The sequence below is a fragment of the Ciconia boyciana genome, chromosome 2 (genome assembly GCF_034638445.1).
Source record: "Ciconia boyciana chromosome 2, ASM3463844v1, whole genome shotgun sequence".
NCBI classification, from domain to species: domain Eukaryota; kingdom Metazoa; phylum Chordata; class Aves; order Ciconiiformes; family Ciconiidae; genus Ciconia; species Ciconia boyciana.
Window position 1 is genome coordinate 94,804,840 of NC_132935.1, and position 19,456 is coordinate 94,824,295.

At 38.1% G+C, this 19,456-nt stretch overlaps 1 protein-coding gene across 7 annotated transcripts in view; it reads right to left on the reverse strand.

The window, feature by feature from the left end:
- The window catches only part of LYRM4 (LYR motif containing 4), a 93,759-nt gene that overhangs the window by 45,574 nt on the left and 28,729 nt on the right, over positions 1-19,456 (reverse strand). Inside the window, exon 3 of one of the 7 annotated variants that reach the window (XR_012041036.1) lies at positions 266-378. The exons of the other annotated variants lie outside the window; for them this stretch is intronic. The gene's annotated coding sequence lies outside the window, so the exon portion shown is untranslated. The remainder of the gene's footprint in view (positions 1-265; positions 379-19,456) is intronic. 7 annotated transcript variants of the gene reach the window in all.

Here is a 19,456-nt window from a genome sequence, read left to right on the forward strand (position 1 = left end):
GTCCTTTTGTGTATCTGATGCACAAAAGAAAGACCTAATTCTTAACCAGCTGCGTGCCCCAGTATGCACTGTACAGGGTACTTCATGCCCACCATACAATGAATACTGGGCCATGGAACTGGCTGCACAAACAGTAAGGTGGGTAAGTGGCTTTTTAATATTATTATATTGCGCATTTCTCCTACATAAGTTTTACAATGTATCTGTATACCAACTGTGTATAACTTAAAAGCTGTGCAATATAATAAAGAAAAATGCCACTTACCTGACTTTCCATAATTTGGTCTACAAGAATTCAGTCTCACTAGTATGCTAAATATTGGGATGTCATAGGAGAGCAAAGAGTCAGTCTTTTGACAACGAAGAATGTCATGTAGCCTAAAAAAAATTACAAAGGATTTTTGCTTCTCTAAAGGAAAAAACAGACTATATTATAATTTTTCTGTTAAGCCAATCATTTAAGTTTTCCTTCCAATGAAACAGAAGGTGTTTCTGCCACTTTCTGCCACTCTTTCACAGGTGTTTCTGCCACTCCACGTACCACTTCTATATTCCTTCAAAAGAGATGCACTAATTTTTCCTAAATGTTTTTCCTAAACATGATTTCTCCATCGATAAATAAAGATGCCTCCAATACATTCACCACTTTCTAAATCTATTTAAACTATGTTCAAGGGCAGGAACAAGGGTAAGAAAGCTGGAGGAATTTCACAGCCAGACACAGAAAATTACTGTCAATAACCAAAATAATTGTTTCTAAAACTACAGAAATTTTTTTGCAGCTTTAAGTGTTCAATCAGGCTCATATAGTAAGAATAAAAACCCCCCTGGATTTAGAGAATGCACCAGGCCTGCAGGTGCCTTGACACAGCATGGTAAGTAAAATTAATGAAAACATGACTTATAAAGGGCAGGACAAAAAAAAAAACCTAACAAAAGCAAACAAAACCAAAAACCCCTACCAAATTCCAGAAGACTGAATTGCGGTGTGCTATTAATAAAATTTACACATCAAATTTTGTTTAAAAAAATGAAAATCACTTACCCTTTACATACACATAACACAAAGAGATTTACTGAAATACTGATATATAAAATAACAGTGAGCACTCTAAGATCCTCTTAGTGCAATGAAAGCTGAATTGGTGGGAAAAAGTAGGTTCAATTTTCTGCAGAGGTGCAACATACTTTACTTGTACTCAATAATCAGGCTAGACAGATACCTAATGCCAATGTCTACAGCATCCTTTGATAAGGTGCAAAGAAACCTCAGGTACAGAACATTGTATGGAGGCAAAATTCAGCCACCTTCTGACTCAGGTCAACTGAAAGCCAGCTTTACATGTGAGATCAATAAGTAGATGAATAACATTTCTACCCTGATGCTATCTGTGCAGTGGTGACTGTAAGATACTGTTGATTCTTCCAAAATAACAGTATGGTTTACAATGCTTTAATTTCCTTCTTATTCCCAATATCTCCAGTTCAAATAAACAGACCTCTGTCATGTAAAACTAGGTTAGCTGGTTTTTGGGGTAGACTACAGGAATATATTTTCCCATGACATTACATAGTATTCCAGTTAACATTTCTCAAATCCTGCATGGAGTCCAGTTTTGCAAAGATATGTGCCAGTGAAATAACAAAGGCTGAACTTTAGGTTCATATACAATTCTACACAAATTCACAACAGAATTAAGAATAAAATATTACTCAGTATTAAGCAACCAGAAAACCCCCATTGTGCCTCTGTAATGCCTGGTCAAAATCTTTCTGCATTTGGTGCTTTTCAACGATAAACAGGAAATTCATTACCAATGCTCCCAAGTTTTTAGAATAATTTGCTAGATGTCTATTGCTTATTAGGGTTTCCATTCCCAGAAGCTTACTGGGAGCAGAACTCAAAACTGAGGAAGGACAAAGTAAACTTGAATTTCTTCACAGATTACATAGGAACTAAAACAAACTCTTCAGGACCCTTGAGAACAAATTAAAAACTCACATGAACTTTAAATCCAAACCACTGTAAGCTCTCTAAAGCAAAGTTGAAAATCTAAAAGACATTTCCTAAAATAAAAATATACTCACAGCACCCAACACCAAAAAAAATCTTCATATTAAGCGAGCCTTAAATCATCTTTGTCATATATGCAACTGAAGAATTACCTTTTTTAAAAAGGGAGAATCCCAGACAACAGGTAAAGATAAAAAGGATAAATGATGTTCTACACTGCCAAAGTTTGTGGCAGAACCAGAATTAAAAGGTGATTTTTCTAAACTTCTCTTCCTTGAAACTAAACACTTTATTATCTCACAGCCTTTGCAAGTTTCTTAGATATCCAAACCCAAACATGCATAAATATACACCACTTTCCCACTCAGCTATAGGGCAAAGGGATTATGTTATTCTGCCCTTGCAAAGTTTCATTAGTACTACTTAAATGTTTTCTTTCATTTCAGGAGAGACCTTCTTTCCAGTGTCATGTTCTTAACATTTGTTCTTTAGCCATGGCATTGCTCTCCATGCATCCTCTTTTTGGTGACTACCATTTAGTATAGGTTACTGCAGAAACATCTATAATCAATCTAAATTGTGTCACAGGAGCATGGTCCTTACACATGGGTTTCAATCTTTCAAATGAAAAGACTAAGCCAACAACTATTTGTACCACAGGGGAAAAATCTCAAATTGTTTATTAAGAGGCATGTTACAACACCACCTTTTTGTTGCCTTATAGTAAGTGCTCAAAGACAGCTTTGAAAGAAATGTGTTCCCATGAGAAAGGGCTACACAGCAAACACATAACTCTCCCTTACAATGCCTTTGAAAATTCTGGGGAGAAAAATGCATTACATGCCTTAGCCATTGTTTTCCAACAGACTTCTGATGAAAGGAAAGTCTGAGTTTAGCTAATGGTTAAAAGAATCAAATACTAGCACTAATAATTCGTAAAGATCTTACAAAAAAACCCAGACCCACAAAATACTGAAAACAATACCCCCCCCCCCCATATTTTAGATAGAAAAGATCATCTGAATCTTTCACAATACTCCTATCAAAAAATAAAATCTATCATGAAATCACTAAACACTGCAGGACTATTCAGTATTTTGGACTTATGGTTCTAGGTCTCAAGGAGGCTGCCAGGTGGAGCTGTCATGAGTGGGGTTTTCCTTCCTCCCTCTGACATGGTCCCTGTGGGAACCAGAAGTTCACCTCACAGGGCATCAAGAAAGAGCAGTCCATCTGCAAAATACAAGGTGGTACTGGCATCCTCTTCATCCTTCCCACCTGTGCGTGGTGCAGGACTTCTGCATCCCATGCCCAAGCTCTGGGATACAGAGACCCTCACTGGCTCCAACTGTGGAGTAACTCCTTGCTCCTCCTCCCCTCCAGAGAACTGCTGGAGAGGGCAGGTGTGGGACCAGGACAGGAGTGCAGCCCCCTGAAGGGCAGGGAAGCAGAAACATTGTCAAGGTGGGCTGAGCAGCACCCTGAACTGTGTAGAGTCACAGCCTCGTAACTTTGGTATCATTCAGTGTCACATAAAGTTGGAATTGGTTTGCTGCCTACCTTGGTGGTCTTACCTTCTGCTACGTAACTGTACGCTTCTTGCATTTTAGTTCAGTTAGTAACGAATGGTAGAAACAAGTCAAAATAACTGTATGTTGATACCTACAGCACAGGAGGAGAGTCTGCTAACAAGAACAGACTAAATGTTCCTAGAAACCAAAATGTTAGTGCATTTTTGTACTTACTACAATAGCAAAGAAATGCTTAATTCTAAATATATAGTATCACAATCCAAACAGATCTTTGAAAAGTGATTTCTCCATTCCTGCCATCCCAAAATCTCCTGATGCTTTCACAATCACGGATAAACAACAATAGTGAGTTTTCAAACAGGCCAATATCTCCAAAACCTGAATCCCAGCTAACACCCAGTGGAAAATTTTTGCAATAAACATGTTTCTAAAAATGGCCCAATATGTCAACATACTACAGCACAGATTTTTACTAAGGGTGTGAGTTTTTCTCAATGGGATATTGGAAACAGCATTTCAGCATCATTTTAGTCACAGTCTCCTGAATGTGATAATAGAGAACAGGAACATTAATGCAAGAAATGTCATCAACTCCTTCGCCTCTTCTCAGGTTTTCTGGCACTTGAAGTGTGTTGTTACCTTACCTGATCCAAAACCAATACAAATGTGACCCGGAGACACAGACTGGCAGAACAGCCAGTTGGATCAGAGCAGATGTGGCTTCATATTTCAGGAGTTATAGCCCTGTCTCTTACAGAAACCTTTTTTTGACCACAAGCTGCTCTTCTTTTTTTTTTCTTTTCTTTTAAAACTTGGATTGAAGGATAATAAGGTTTAAGATTAAGGTTTAAAAACATCTGGAGGTGGATGAGCACATACATGGAGCACCCAAAAGAATGGAAATCACAGAACAGTACCTAAATAAGGACAGACTACCCAGAGCCATTTAAGATATGAGCAGAACTGCAAGAGCAACTCCAGCGGAGGTAAAACCTCTGCGTGCAGTCTTCTTCGTGATGAGCACTGAGCGCATAAAAAGCATGTGAAACGTTTACAGCTTGCCTTGCTTTTTACCTTCCGATTGATCCTGGGATTAGCAATCATGCCATGAAACCAAAGGTAAAAGTCCCCTTGGTCATACAATGCAGTACTTGATAGTCTTCCCATATCTGTCCAAAACCCTAGCATTTCCAAATCAGAAACATCTGCAACTGATTCTTTTAATATAGGATTATTTCCAGAACAGATATTGCTTAAATGGATCTCAGTGACATAGAATTTACATTGTCCCCCTCAATGTGATTTCTACCAACTGCCCCACTTATCTGATACTATAAAAAAGAAAACAAATAGAAATCTGAAATGTCCCCATTATTACTCTGATGAAACGGCACTGAAAGATTCTTTGTGTTAAATCAGAAGATCAAGCTCTCGGTTCTTCCAAAAATTTTAGATGGGACTGGGAAGTATTTAATGTTTTTTACTACAAAAGCATTCTGACCTGATGGGTTCACAGTAGGAAGCTGTTCAACACCATTCTTAAGAGATAGAGAGTAGTAAAGAGAGGAACATTTATAAATAAGTGTAACAATACCACAGGTTAAAATGTCAGGTTGAAACACAAAGTATTCTAATACCATATTCAAATCTACTCAACTCTTATTTTCTGTGCAAGAAAAAGAGATGAAACTTTCCATTACCTACTGCAGTGAGGGACATTCTACCTACAAATTAAAAAAAACGCTAAATTTCTGTCTCCGTATTCCAAAGAAACCCAGATGCTAACTTCAGTGAGTTTGCTTAACTATTGCATCCATATCCCAACTTTGGGATATCCCATATCCCATGTGCGTAGTTTGATGTGTGATTGTAATAGCTAGGGTAAAATTGTTACGTGGAATTGAAATTTTTTGCAAGAGTGGCAGTGTTTTAAAATGCTGTATCTAGGCTAATAAGCATTAAATATATGCCATTTGACAGATCTGAAAGCAGACTGATTCACAAGTGCTATTACAATTTGTACAGCACTTCAGAAGCTTTGGGCTAATAGCAATCCATACATGTAAATTGCCAAGAATTGGCAAGAATGCTAGGTTTTATTTTTGCTGCTTTACCAAAATCCTTCAAAGAAAGGTACCACTACGTCACAGCTGAGATCTACAGGAGAACTAAGGGAAAGGTAATCTCAACCACAGGAGCTTTTCTCTAAACAACTCAAGCCAGATTATTAGTTTAGTTGAAAAAAATCACGCTACCCAAAGGGCTATCTGATTAGTCACTCATGTTTCTACAGTTAATACACAAACAAAGTACTATAAGTCAAACCTGGATTTTGGAAAACTTCATGTCTCTATGACTGAAAGTCAAATTTGGAAAACAAATTCCAGATCCTACCATCATGTGATGTAGATTTTGATCTTTTCAAAGCACAGTCTAACTACTAATTATAGTAGGAACTCTCACACACAAATGCTTCATTATTTAATTTACAAAGCAACAATCTGATCATGTCTCACAATGATTCAGAGCAATGTTAACCTATCTCAGAAACTGCAAGCTCAAACCACAGCAGGCTTTGGAATCAAGCTTTTTGAAGTGTTTCAGGTCAGTAACATCATTTCATCTCAGGATCATTCTGCTTTAAAGTAGCTGTGTTGCATCTCTGGTGTCAGAAATTAGTTCCCTCTGGCAGCAGCAGGAAATATAAATTAAAATGGGTACATCGTAAGTAAAAAGCAATGAGCAGTTATTGATCAGGAGTGACCTCCATCCACATGCCTGCATGTTGGCTGGGAGAAACCCCACACACTGCAGAAGGGATGGTTTTTATCACTGAAGTTCATCAAGTGTGCTGGCACTGCGGTATACATCCTACCAGCACCATATGATGCATGGCTAAGAGTAGACATCAAGAGCAATTAAAAAAAAAAAAAAAAAGAAGAAATTATGAGCAATAAGAAAGTGGGTGAAACTTTATGGCTGAAGATGATCATCTGTTGTTTTTTAATTACTGAAGCAGACTTAGCACAGGTATGCAAGCAACATTATGCAATATCAAAACTGCTTGCATGCTGTGGGGTAGCCCTGATCAATTCTGCTTGCTGTGGAGGTTGAAGATGGGCAGAATACAGCTGCATGCATTTCAGACCTAGAATTGCCTTTGTAAAACATCTTTTGTTGCTCCTCGTTTCCAATCAATCACACGTGGGCAAGAGGATGTATCCCACTGTACATATGTTAGCTGAGTATGCAAATAAGCAGCTGAATATCCATGCCAGTAATTTTCTCCTGTACAGAGACTGGCTTATTTTGGAAGGGGAAGATGATGGAGCAGGAGGGTGAAGTAAGTTAGCGTATGTGTGAAGCCAGTTAGGGTGCGGGAAGCCAGATGTGGATATCAGGCAGGAGCATTCAGCTATGGCCAGGTTGGTCCTTTGAAACTGCAAAAGCCTGAGCTACCAGTTATGCTGAGGTAGGGGAACATGAATTATTACTTTGTGTCCACAATCAAGAAAAACATATCTAGCCCCACGCCTAAAAGACATCATCACCCCAAAATACTAATCCTATGATCTGGTTAGAATGTATTAAAATACCTGTTCATTTGTTAAAAAAGGACCAGCCATGATGTACCCAGCTCCTAACATGCCACCACTACAAACAGAAACTCGACATTTTAGACAGCAGGTCTGATAGGAAAAAGGAGAAAGTTGTATCTAGAAACTTAGCGTACAGCTAGTGCAGCTCATGCAGAGTTGATACTGAGGCTGCACTGACTGAGTCTCTCATAGTCACACGGAATTATACGGAGAACCATCATCGCAGCACTCTGCATTTGCATTTTAGTGTACTGATCTACTTCCAATACAGTAATAACAGATCTACCAGTAGCACGCTAAGCATAAATTTGCATTCATACAAGAAACGTCACATTAACAATGCTGTTCTGAAAGTCACGTTGCAAAAGAAGATGTGGTATTAATCTACAAGTGCAGGACCCCAAATACATATGCCTCACTGTGATGAGCTGCAATTTGTCATTTTTTTTAATGAAACATAGGACAGTGGGTATTCAGTGTCTCTCCCCATGTGTCTAAGAGAGACTCCTTGAGCTGTACATCTATTCCATAACCCTAAAAGCACCAAGCCAAAATGAACTAAGCATCACGTGTTCAGGAATATCAGCTTTTAAGAACTTGGAGGCTGAATCTAATGCGTAAAGGTTGGATCAGAATTAAGGAAAGGAAACACAAACCCCCAATTATTCTGCAATAAGACAGGCTATGCTTTTATTCCCTTTGTTGAAGAGACTCAGGAAAGCATTACTATAAAACCATGTTAAAATGAGAAGCAAATGGCATTTAAAACAGCTTCACTTCCTACTTAGGGTAGACCTGAGAGCAAGGGGAGCAAGCATGTAGGAAGGAGAGTGCTTGAAGAAAGAAATAAAAGCACAGTAGCTGGCACTTCTCTGCAATAATATTATCAGCCTGCTGAGAGCAATTACAATAGCACAGACAGCACTTGCTTTATTGTGACCTTATTGAATTAAATCTGAGGAAAAAAAGTCTGAGATTCAGCAGGGAATTTATTAGAAAATTTTAATGCCAACTTAAATTTGATCCAAAGGCCTCAATATTAAAGGTCATATCCATTACTATACGTTGGGAAACCTTGGATCTCTCTGTTCCTATGTTCCACCCTTTCTCAGTTTTGTTTTCTTTTGTAAGAGTAGGTCAGACTCTCCTTCTCTCAGCTTTGCAGCACTCTGTATTAGAGGTACAAGACTGCTATTTACATTTTAAAAAGCCTTAGCCAGCAAGTCAAATAAAGAACTCCAATCTTACTTTAAATGAAAAGTTGAAAACGAAAACCAAAATCAAGCAGCACTGACAAAATTAATGTGCTATACAGCTGGATTTTACCACCTTACGTGGACATACAAAACATGTAACCTGATCTTCACTGAATTATCTGCCACTTCTTCCAGATCAACTCTCATCATAACAGGGGAGTCAGGTATGAACTGACCACTGACTTGCACAGATGGTAAAAGCTGTGTAGTGTTTTTAAAAAACCAAGTTCTTAACTCTAGATCATCGCAAAGCTTTGAAATTGGAAGTGCCATCACTGAAGTCTGATCAGCTGAGCTTCAAAGGCTCCTTGTTTGTATGTCAGCAAGCACAACGGCAGCAATGGTTACTGGGTACTTCTTCAAGCCCCATCATTCCCCTACCCAGAGCTTTCAGCTTTACAACAGGAGATGCACATGCTAAGCACCTGTGAAAAATATAAAGTGCACTGTGTAGCTCATGAATTACTCCCTGAAGGAAGTATTCCCCACAGATTTGCAGGATAGCTACGTGAAGTTACTCTTCTTTTAGCTGAAGATTTAGGAAAGAAGTAGAAACATAGGCGGCCTGTACTTTACCAAAAGATGAAAAAGACCACAAGTTCTACTTTTACACTGTATTGATTTTTTCAAATATGAAATGGTATTAGAGGGAAAAAGCTCATGTTCTCAAATGCTTATGTAATTTGGAGCTTACATTCTAGTCACTTCCAGAGTACCTTGAGCTCTTAAGTGCCCATATTAGTCAGCATATACATGTGAACACAAGTCCGGATCCTTGCTATCAATCTGCTCAGGTCCCCTCTGAACAAAAGAGTCATCCTCTCTTTTCAGCCTATGAGAATATACATTATGGATATTCATTACACTCCTTACTTTCTCAGTAGCCTCAGTATGCACTCGATGTAGGATGTCTGAGGAAAGGAAGAAGGTTAACAGACAAGTTTTCTGTACCAGGCTCACTTAGGTTTCAAAATATATCCCACCTGATGACTTGGTAGCAGCAATTTCAGTCTTCCTCAAAAGTACTGGAAAACCTGGCAATTGAACTAGTTTAACCTGCCGTTCAGACTATGCTGGCATTAAATATATTTTTGGAGGACAGTGCATGAAAATAATCTTTTCTGAACTTCATTCACACAAGATTTTACATTCTTCGTGCTAACAGCCAAACTAAATTTAGTTTCATTGTACATCTCGGATATCTTAGCAGGTTTGAAACCAAAAGGGCAAATACAATTTGAATGCCACTGAAAGGTCACTACTTCTTAAAGACTTGTGTTCCCACATTCATACGCCAGCCTGAGCTTACCTTTCCAGACATGGATGCAAACGACCTCTAGCTCAGAACCTGCACAGCAGTGTCTGGGCCGACATGCCATAGCAGCTGCACCCCAGGATGTCTGCTTTTGAAACTAAATATAACTTATCCACACAAGCACCCTACTGCAAAGCTCTCCACACGCAACATGAATGTACTTAATCTGCCATGCTAAAGAAAGTGTCAATGGTTTTGTCTTCTGAATTGCTTTACCCTTCACAAAGAGATTGATTACACAACCTTGCTTTAATGTGATTTGATTTGGTAACCACAGTAATTTTGTTCGTTAGATAGCTGTGTCTTATCAGTCTTGTCTCACTCAAAAAAGGAGGGAGAGGCTTAATTTATTACTTTTAACATTCGCAAGAAGTCAACAAAATAGCTGCTAGACTAAAACCAAAACATTTAATATTTTAATTTGTCTTTTCATATAAAAGCTAGCCTTGATGTTAGAGTACAGACATCCTAGTTTTGTACACTGACAACAAAATCTCTAGGTCTTTTTTTTTTTTTTTTTTAGGACCTGGGCAACACATGATTCTTCAGTTAGTAGGAAGAGGACAGAAATTACAGAAATAGAAATTTCGGTCGACACTGGGTAGGATGGCATCAGGTTTCATACTAGCATTTAACTCACCCGTTTGCCAGCCATTTTTCTCTCATACAAGTTCAAAGATGTGAAATAAAAAGTATCAATCTATTAACAATAGTTTTCGACTAACAGTATCTTCTTTGAAATACAGAGAAATATAGTATTTTAGAGTTCTAAGCCAGAGTACTATGTGAGGATGGAGCCGGGATGGAGAACAAAAAGGCAAGAGGAACGGGAATGCAGACATGTCTGATCTTGAATTGCTCAAATGACAGGGAACTTTGCTACCTGCATCAAGATTTGGATGTTTAAATCAGTCCTTTTGTTTCCCAGGACTGAGACCCTGGTGAATTTTCTACTCACCCCTTGATAAAGGGGGTTTGTTATCATCAGATATATAAATATTCTTTTCCTACCATTTCAGCTGATTAAAGAGGTTAGTCATATTCGTTCTCCAGCTCTTCCAACTCCTCACCTGTTGTTCTTGCCCAAAATAAGCATTTATTTTTCTAATCTCATTTTCAACTTCAGCAAATGGTGTATCTCTAACTCTATGTAAAATACCATTTAATGCTACAGCATTTCAGATAACAACTATTTAGCCAACAGTTCCTTCTACAAGTAGCATTGTAAAATTAGGCTCTACACAGTAATATATTAAAATAATTAATTTCATATCATATTTGAGTTTAACAATATTAATGACTTCTATCTGAATTTTTGTATGTGTATATATATGTTTACTTGAAAAACTGCAATTCACCTTTAGGAGCTCAAGTAAAAGGACAAGTAAAATCGCAAAAACCACAAATAGCTGCTTCCCTACTTCTCTCTTTTCTTATCCTGGTGTTCACACTGGCTCTCACTTAAGTAGAAAGCAATAGCATTAACTATTAAGTCTTCCTTCATTGCTCATTAGGCAGGGCTTTTAATTCTTATATTGTCTTCGGTGTGTCCTATAAAACATGGTAAGACTGACACAAACAATGTGGTCAGCATCCTGCCAGCTTTCTGTCTAAGCAGATTTTCTTCTCCAGTCTACTGCTACTTGGATCTCAAGGGGACAGAGAAGAGAGCAAGGTAGATGATAAAGGGATACCTATTGAGATAGACAGTGTTGTAAGACTTGGAATATCATGCTTTAATTCCTGCTGTAAGCATATTTTAGGAACCTGGGCAAATAATTTAGTTCCCTATGCACCAAAGTCTTCAAATATATGCTTAAATTTAAACAGAAGTGGCCTCCTTCATTTCCACCTCAGTCTCTTAAGGACAGGCATGTGGTGAAATGCACACCTTGATCTCCCAGACCTCACTGCTACTTCTGTAAAGGAGCAGTAGTACTAGTAATTCCCTCTGCCTTGCTTGTACAGCTGAGACAAGGGAAAGAGTCCCAGCCCTGACAAGTCCCTTGGGATGGCACAACAAATGTATGTGTACTGTCATGCTCACAAAATTATTAGTAATAAAACTAGCACTTTGAAAAGACTTACTTCCTTTTTTTACCCATAAAGCATACCATATATGTGGTAAAGGTATTTTACTGTCAATGGGTTAGTTCTTCAGTATTATTCTACAGCACGACTTTGCATACCAATTTTTTCTCCTCTTCCCCCACGAGCATACATACAAATCATTTAAAAGCAATTTACAACATGTCAAACTGCTTAAGGAGACTCTTAAAAATCTAATGTATGAAGTTAACCATTGGCATGATTTATTATTGAAGTTCCGCTGTTATAACTTGACAATTAAGAAATATTGATAAATGTAAACACATTATTGATGTCAATTAAAAAGCACAAGATTGATTAACCTCCCAGAGGTATACTGGCACAGGCAGTTAGAGAGTAATCACCCCCAATAAGTATTCACTACTGACAAATGTGCATAGAAATTAGACTGCTGTGAGACAAAAAGTACTTTCAATTAAAATTAAGATCATTTGAACACATAACCAAAGCATTGGGTCAACAACAAAATCAACAGAATTACAAACAAGATCCGTATTAATGTGAAAGGCTAAGTGATTAGGTCACATAATGCTCTCATTAACCATGCACTCATATGAAAATATGGTTAAAAATTACCAAAGCAACTGCTCAGCAAGTGCATTATGTTCCTAAGAGAAAGACTATGAACGTATGATTTAGCCACCATACACTGCAATATTCATAACTGCCCTGGTGAGGGACAAGACCTTGTTTACAGCATAAACAGTAGATCTTTGTTTCAAAGTATGTATTTATGTACATTCTACAGGTGACCAAATTATAAAGGTGAACTCAAAACCCTACTTAGTAATGGTTCACTTCCTGCAAAGCAAACAGCCTAGGAAGGACCTTCAGGCAGTCCATACCTCGGAAGGGGGACGCATACATCTGACATACCCCAGAGAGAATAACAACAGGAATCAGTCAATTTGTGATTTAAATGTGACTGGAAGACTTTGGGCTCCTTTTTTCTTCTTCTTTTTACTTGCTTTCAGAATTAATGTACTGGCATAATGCCTGTCACCAAGATGAAGGGCACTGCAGCTATAGCTTTTAATGGCCAAAAAAACCCCAGGCTCACCTCAGAAAGCACAGAGCTAAAGACAGCAGCAATGCACCAGTACCAAGGAGACTGCGTAAACACTAATTAAACTTATCTCTACACTCTTGTCTTCTAGAAAACAGTTTTCCCTGCTTAAACTTCCAAGGGCTGGATCAGACATGCTGATATTGGAGTCTAGCAACTTTCTTCCCTAAAGCTCGGCCTTCATCACAACTTGATGGATCAAAAACATTTCCCTCAAATACAAGCAGCTTACTACAGAAACATTAGACAGAATCCAAATTACTGCAAAAAAAAAAAATTGAAACATAACACATGAATGATAAAGCTTCTCTGTTTGAAAGAGCTTTATGTGAAGGCCACACATATATTTATGTTTATTGTTGAAATAAAACTAGACCACTGTGAATTTACCTGGCTGCAAATTCAGTCAAATGGTATTAGTGACAGAGACCATGTTTGGTGCTATGCTAAACCACAGGGGTATTCAATGGACCCCTAGAAGATTAGAATACATGCAGACACACCAGACACAGAGGACTGTGAAGAAGGCTTCTTTTTTCTTTTTTTAAAGTAACTTTTTCCCAGATTTTTATTAAATGACAGTTAATGTTGGTGGGGTTTATAGACAGGTTTCATTTTGACAAGCAATTTTAAAATAAGAAAACAACTGACACCTTTGCAACTGGGATAATGGAAGAGTTTTAGTGACTGAAACAACAGAAGCAGCATGAAGGTGATAAGATGGGGAAATAAAAAGCACTCATGAAGCCAGATTCTTGGAGTAAATAGGACAAACAAAGCCTTTGCAGGCTGGCCCTATGCTGAGAATGAAGACAAGAATAAATTCTTTAGACTTGACAAACTATCTGTGGAAGAAACAAAAAAAGGCATCTGATTTAGAGTGGCAGGGGAAGATTTTACATACGGTATTTTCAATGTGCTGAGGGGAGAAGCGTGGCCATCTGAAAGGCCAGAAAAGAATGCAGGTAGCTTAAAGAGGAGCTAAAATGCTCCCTCTTCCCTTCATTAGCTGTAAAGGGAAAAACTGTAACTGTAATATGCTGAGAGACTGATGACTGAGCATGGGGGGAGAAAATGTCATTAAGAAGAACACTGTACCACAGCTGCAGGACTAGGTGACTTGTCGGATAGTGAGGGTGTCAACACCAACATCGTCATCCTGAATTACGGACTGCAGTTCAAGGGCAGCAGAACACAGTCCTGGGGATCTGAGGCACCAGACAAACGTGCCAGACCTCCTCCTGGAGGGAAGTGTGCCTGCTCAGTTGTGGTGCCATTGAACCTGACACTGTCTCCTTTCAATAAGCAGTACAAAACCAGGAAGGAAAGTTTTCCTAGCAAGGAAAGCAAAATAAAACAGATTAAAAGCGAAATAAAACAGATTAAAAAGCAACCAACAAACTGTGGGAGATCAAACCAGAAATCACTGTTGTAATAACAGCACTGTTGTCTCTCTTCAGAACAGCAATCCCTTTCATTTCCTCAAGATCTAGCTGTACTTAAAACTGGTTTGCCCCATGATAACACCACAAAAGGGACACTGAGGAGAGATCTATGTTCTGACGGGAACGTAAGTCACAATACATATGCAAGGCTTTTATAAGGTTATACGTTTCATAAATAACACACAAAACCACCATACTTCTCTTTTTCCTATTCAGTAAAAAAGAGATCCTCCACAAATGTTCTGCTCTGCAGCAGACATCACACAGCAAGAAAGACATAAAGTTGCTCAAAGGTTAATATCCTTTAATGCTAGAAACTCAATCTTCAAACCCTCCCTCAACCGGCACCACTACAAACCAGATTGGCAGGCATGAAACTCAAGATCACACAGTCAGATTAGAAACATGGCAGAAGTCATTTGAGCTGTGATCAAGACTACCAGCACTTATTTCTACCTTCCCTCTCTTGGAAATATGTTATATTTATACTAGGACACACAGGTACTTGCCGTTACTCACCTCATTTGGAAGAGACCCCCTTGAAGTTTTATGCAACAGCCACCCCCGTATTCATTTACACACTGGGCAGAAGCCCTTGAGACACCAAACACAGGAAAGCAGAAAGCACGAAGGGACGAGTGGCAGATGAACACATCTCCCTGAAAACGTGAGCCTTCCTTGCTTCTGGAGCTTTTCTCAGCACAGACTGGTTCAATCAGTGCTGCTAACTGTTTCAAGAAGCTAGTGACCAGCCAGGCTGATGAAACATACTCTTTTCCATGTGAAAGGTTACACCTAGCATTTAGTTGATCAGATGTGACATACTGCCATGCCAAATTGCTCACTAGAAAGTAAGTCCTTCTCCTGTCCTTCAGACAGCCGTCCTCTGTGCATAACATCAGATGCTCAGAGCTCTGGATGCATTACATAACTACTTATTATTTATGATAAAGCGCCAACCTCACTGGATTTGCCACTAAATACATGTTAACAAAAATAATGACAGCTCTTTATGACAGATAATTAAAGTATTTTAAAAGCAGCTGGCAACACTCAACAGTCTTTATTTTTTTTTTAGGAAAGGTTACTGCATACATCAAATGCTATGTTTTACACTACGGGTCTTAGATCAGGAAGACAAAGCCTCATTTTACCTCTGAATCATCTTTGCTTGTAGCCTAAAGGTTACTTTCAATGCAGGGTCTACTTTGGTATTTAATATTGCAGGCAGACCCTACCACCTGTAATTTAGTCAGTGGGGCAAACAGCAGCAAATCACTTGTGAAAATACAGTCTCGCTCACCATCAGGAGTTAAATGAAAGCCTAAGGAGTAACACTGCTCTGGAGACTCACACAGGTGTAACCTGGAGAGCCATGCCACCTGAAGACAGGTAAAATGTCTGTTATACTTCCTGCGCATTCAGATGCTAGAAATTAAGCTGATATGACAGCTCTGGGCTTTTGGCATCTGTTACAATATTGCATATCTAGAAAGCTATCCTACATGCCAAGATGAAAAAGCTATTTGAAAAGGCTGGCCTAAGTGGACCTCACTGCAAACATGTCCTGCGAATGGCCAAGTTCTGATCCACCTGGATTTCTGTTCAAATTTACTAAACTTTTTCAAAATCACTCCTATTACATTTTTTTCTCTGTTCTTTCTCCCTCCCCCCCCCCGAATATCTGAAGGATTTCTGTTGCTTTCTTAATCACATTCTTCCTTGTAGGCTACTCTTACAGAAGAAATATACAAATGTTTATTTCTTGAGTTATGTTTTCAAATCCCATGGAAAGTAAGTGCAACTTGAACATAACAAATAGGATTTAAATGACATTGAGGAAAAAAAATCTCTAAAGATATCATCCCAAAGAACTTTGGAATTAAAAAAAAAAAAATCCACAGAAAAATCCCCCAATGCCTTCTAAAACCCAAAGTCGGCTGATTTAAATTCAGCATTTGGCTTTGCCATAAGCTTCCAGCATAATTTTGGTAAATGCATGGAGGGAACCAATCAAGTGAGAACTCATGATCTGCTGAAGCAACTAAAACCTGAGTAGCAGTATTGCAACGGGCTAGGAGCAAGAGAAGTGCAAGAGGCTCATGCCAACCATTTGCTAAATTTCAGATGCCATTGCAAGTATTTAGAAGTGTATAGATGTTTCATTACCTTCAAAAACTGATACCGTGCAGTGACGTGATAAAACTATTTTAATAGGATCTTTGTCCATTGTTTGATTATGCCATTCACCTCCTGCTCTTCTGTGAATGAGGCACTTTAAAACTTTTTCCTGAATCTACACCTGCTTCAACAAACTAAATGGCTCAAGAGGTAGGAATAGTTCTTTCTGTGCAAAACGTTGGCTCTATCCTCGTTGGAACGTGTAGGTGCAACTGTAATAAATAGAAATATATGACACTAGTAAAAAAGAAGCAAACTTCAAAGGACACTCGTCCTAGATAAGAACTATAAATCTATAAATTTTTGTAGAAAAATAGGTATTTGCCATTGTGAAGCTGAAAAAAAAAAATAATTCAAGGAGCTTCTCAAGAAAAGCAGTAAATTAATCTGTGATTTTAAAACTTCCTTGCAGTGACAAACTTAATAAGAGGAAATCATATTAGAGCTCCAACATAACTGGCTGCCAGCAGGAAAACATGACTTGCCAATATCATAAACATTCCTGAACAGTAGTGTGGGTGCTGCACCCTGTTACTCAGAGTGCTTAAAGAGCTTTTCCAGCTATTCTTTCCTCTTGCCTTCAAACCTGCTGCTAACATAATCAAATAGATTATACAGTATTTTGCAACTTTCTTACATATTCATAAGAATTAGACAGAAATATGACTTGTAGCCTGAAACTAAAACTACTAATAAGAATTTTCATAATGAACCTTCTCCTGCTAAGGGCACCCAGCCTACAGTGCTTTGCAGTATAAACACAGGTATCTTCAGATACGCAGAATATTTCTTGAAGGTTGAGAAATTCCTTGAGAAAGTCAATTCCAATGTCACTCACAACTATGTAAATTGGTACCAGTCCCCTGAATGCTCAACAATATGCTTTCAGTCCAGAAATACATACACCTTGGCATTTACTAATTTACCTGCTATTGCTCCAAATCTATCACAGGATTACTAGAACTGAACTATGGAAAAAGATGGGAGTATTTGCTGACAAAGCCACAGAGGATGAGCAATTAAATCCAAAGCAGGTGCAGTGAACTAAGGGACTTCCACCTTTTGTTTTTTAGAGTAACTATAATTGAAATTGCTTGTCTTGCTAATATTTATTAAACATGCTTTAATATTTATACTATTTTGATTAACAGAAATATGCTTCCTTATGCTGTGGCTATATTATTACCAGTTCATAATAATATGAGTGCTGTATTAGTACATCCATTCAGTACCGTTTCCCCCTCCATTCAACTGTTACTCGAATCTATGATATTGCTAAGATGAGATACTGCTAATGAACGCCTCAAGAAGGCGCAGTACTTGGCTACACACAGCTGCACTGGCAACTTGGCTTGCTAAAAAAAAAAGATCCAGAAGAACTGTTCAACTGTTCTTATTTTACACAAATTTCAAAACAAGACCATACTAATAATTTTTACTAGAAATGGCAAATATGGAGAAACACAAGATTATGAGGCCAAAATCTCACACTAAGTACGACACAGGCTTTTATCAAGGCATAGTCATGAAGCATTTCATTAAAAGAAACGGAGCTAAAGTTACTATAATCAATGAATATCGGAAGGATTAGCATGTACTTACAACATGCTGCAAACATGAAAAATGCTGCAAGTGCTCAATATTTATCATTATCAGTGGAACCTTTTTAATAGAGTTCTTATACTTCAAAACCATGTTCCTTCATTCTTCTACACATCTGAAGGGAACAGCAAGAGAGGTCAAGCCTGAGGAAGAACAACTCAAACTCAAAAGAAAAGTTCATTTGTTCTCTTAGAAAAAAACAATGAACAGCCAGCTGTAAAGAAAGCAGATCCACACATCCTGACTGTCTAACTGCTCACAGTGCACCTCATCTCCCTGCTAAAGGTTTGCACAAACGATGACTCTCATCAGTTTGAATTATTTAAAGGGACAAACAAAGGCTGTGAAATATCAAAAGTGTTTTACTGATGACTACTGTAGTTGTGTGATGTCAAAACCAGTACGATTGATAACAAAGCCTTCAGAGCTGCCAGGAAAACCAAAATAATCTTTCTTTGCTGGACAATAAGATGACTGGTAGTTTCCAGCTACAACCTAAAACTGAGCAGAAAGTACTGTGGAGGAATACGTAAGAATGAGATGTCCTATAAATTAAAACAGTATTTTAATCAGAGCACAGAGGTCCAATATAGCTTTTGAATTTCACTTTTAGGTTTTCAGTTCAAAACTTGAGAGAGAGCATGCCACAAAGAAAACGAGTGAATACTTCAAAACACTTAGTATTATCCAATCTTCAGAGTGGCTTCCATAAATCTTGAATCGCAGCAACAGCAGTAACATTTCACGGCAAATTCTCCTACTGCTGACATATTCCAATAGCGATGGAAACTCACAAATTAAGTCATATTAGTATAGCTGGGGAATGGCTGTTACGATAATCCTCAAAGGACCTCAAGACTTAGCCTCAAAACTTTTTAAAACTTTCTATTTCAAACTTACTTGTGACAATGCATTTCTCACAATGCCCTTCTTTACAGGGAAGACACCACAAATTGTGCTGTTTACACAGTAAACACACCAAAAAAATCTTCAGTGTTGAGAAAAGAATCAAAGTTGTTCCTTCCTTTAGCTAGACTATTTTTAAATTGAAACCAATAACAAGCAGAGGAGGACTAAGGCAGAGATTGATGTTCCTCCATGCTTTTCAGCTTTATAAAGCTACTTTTATGACATTCAAGCAAATTGTACAGTGACTGACATGAACAAAATGACAGTAATCTGTCACTATTTCACATTTCCCACTAGGCTGATTCAAATAGTTATTTATGAACCTTACACTTCAATGGTCACTTTGATGACTAAACCATAAATTAGAATGTAAAGTGAATATAAATTTGATTTTAGAGTAACAACAAATTGTCAGCAAAGTGGGATAT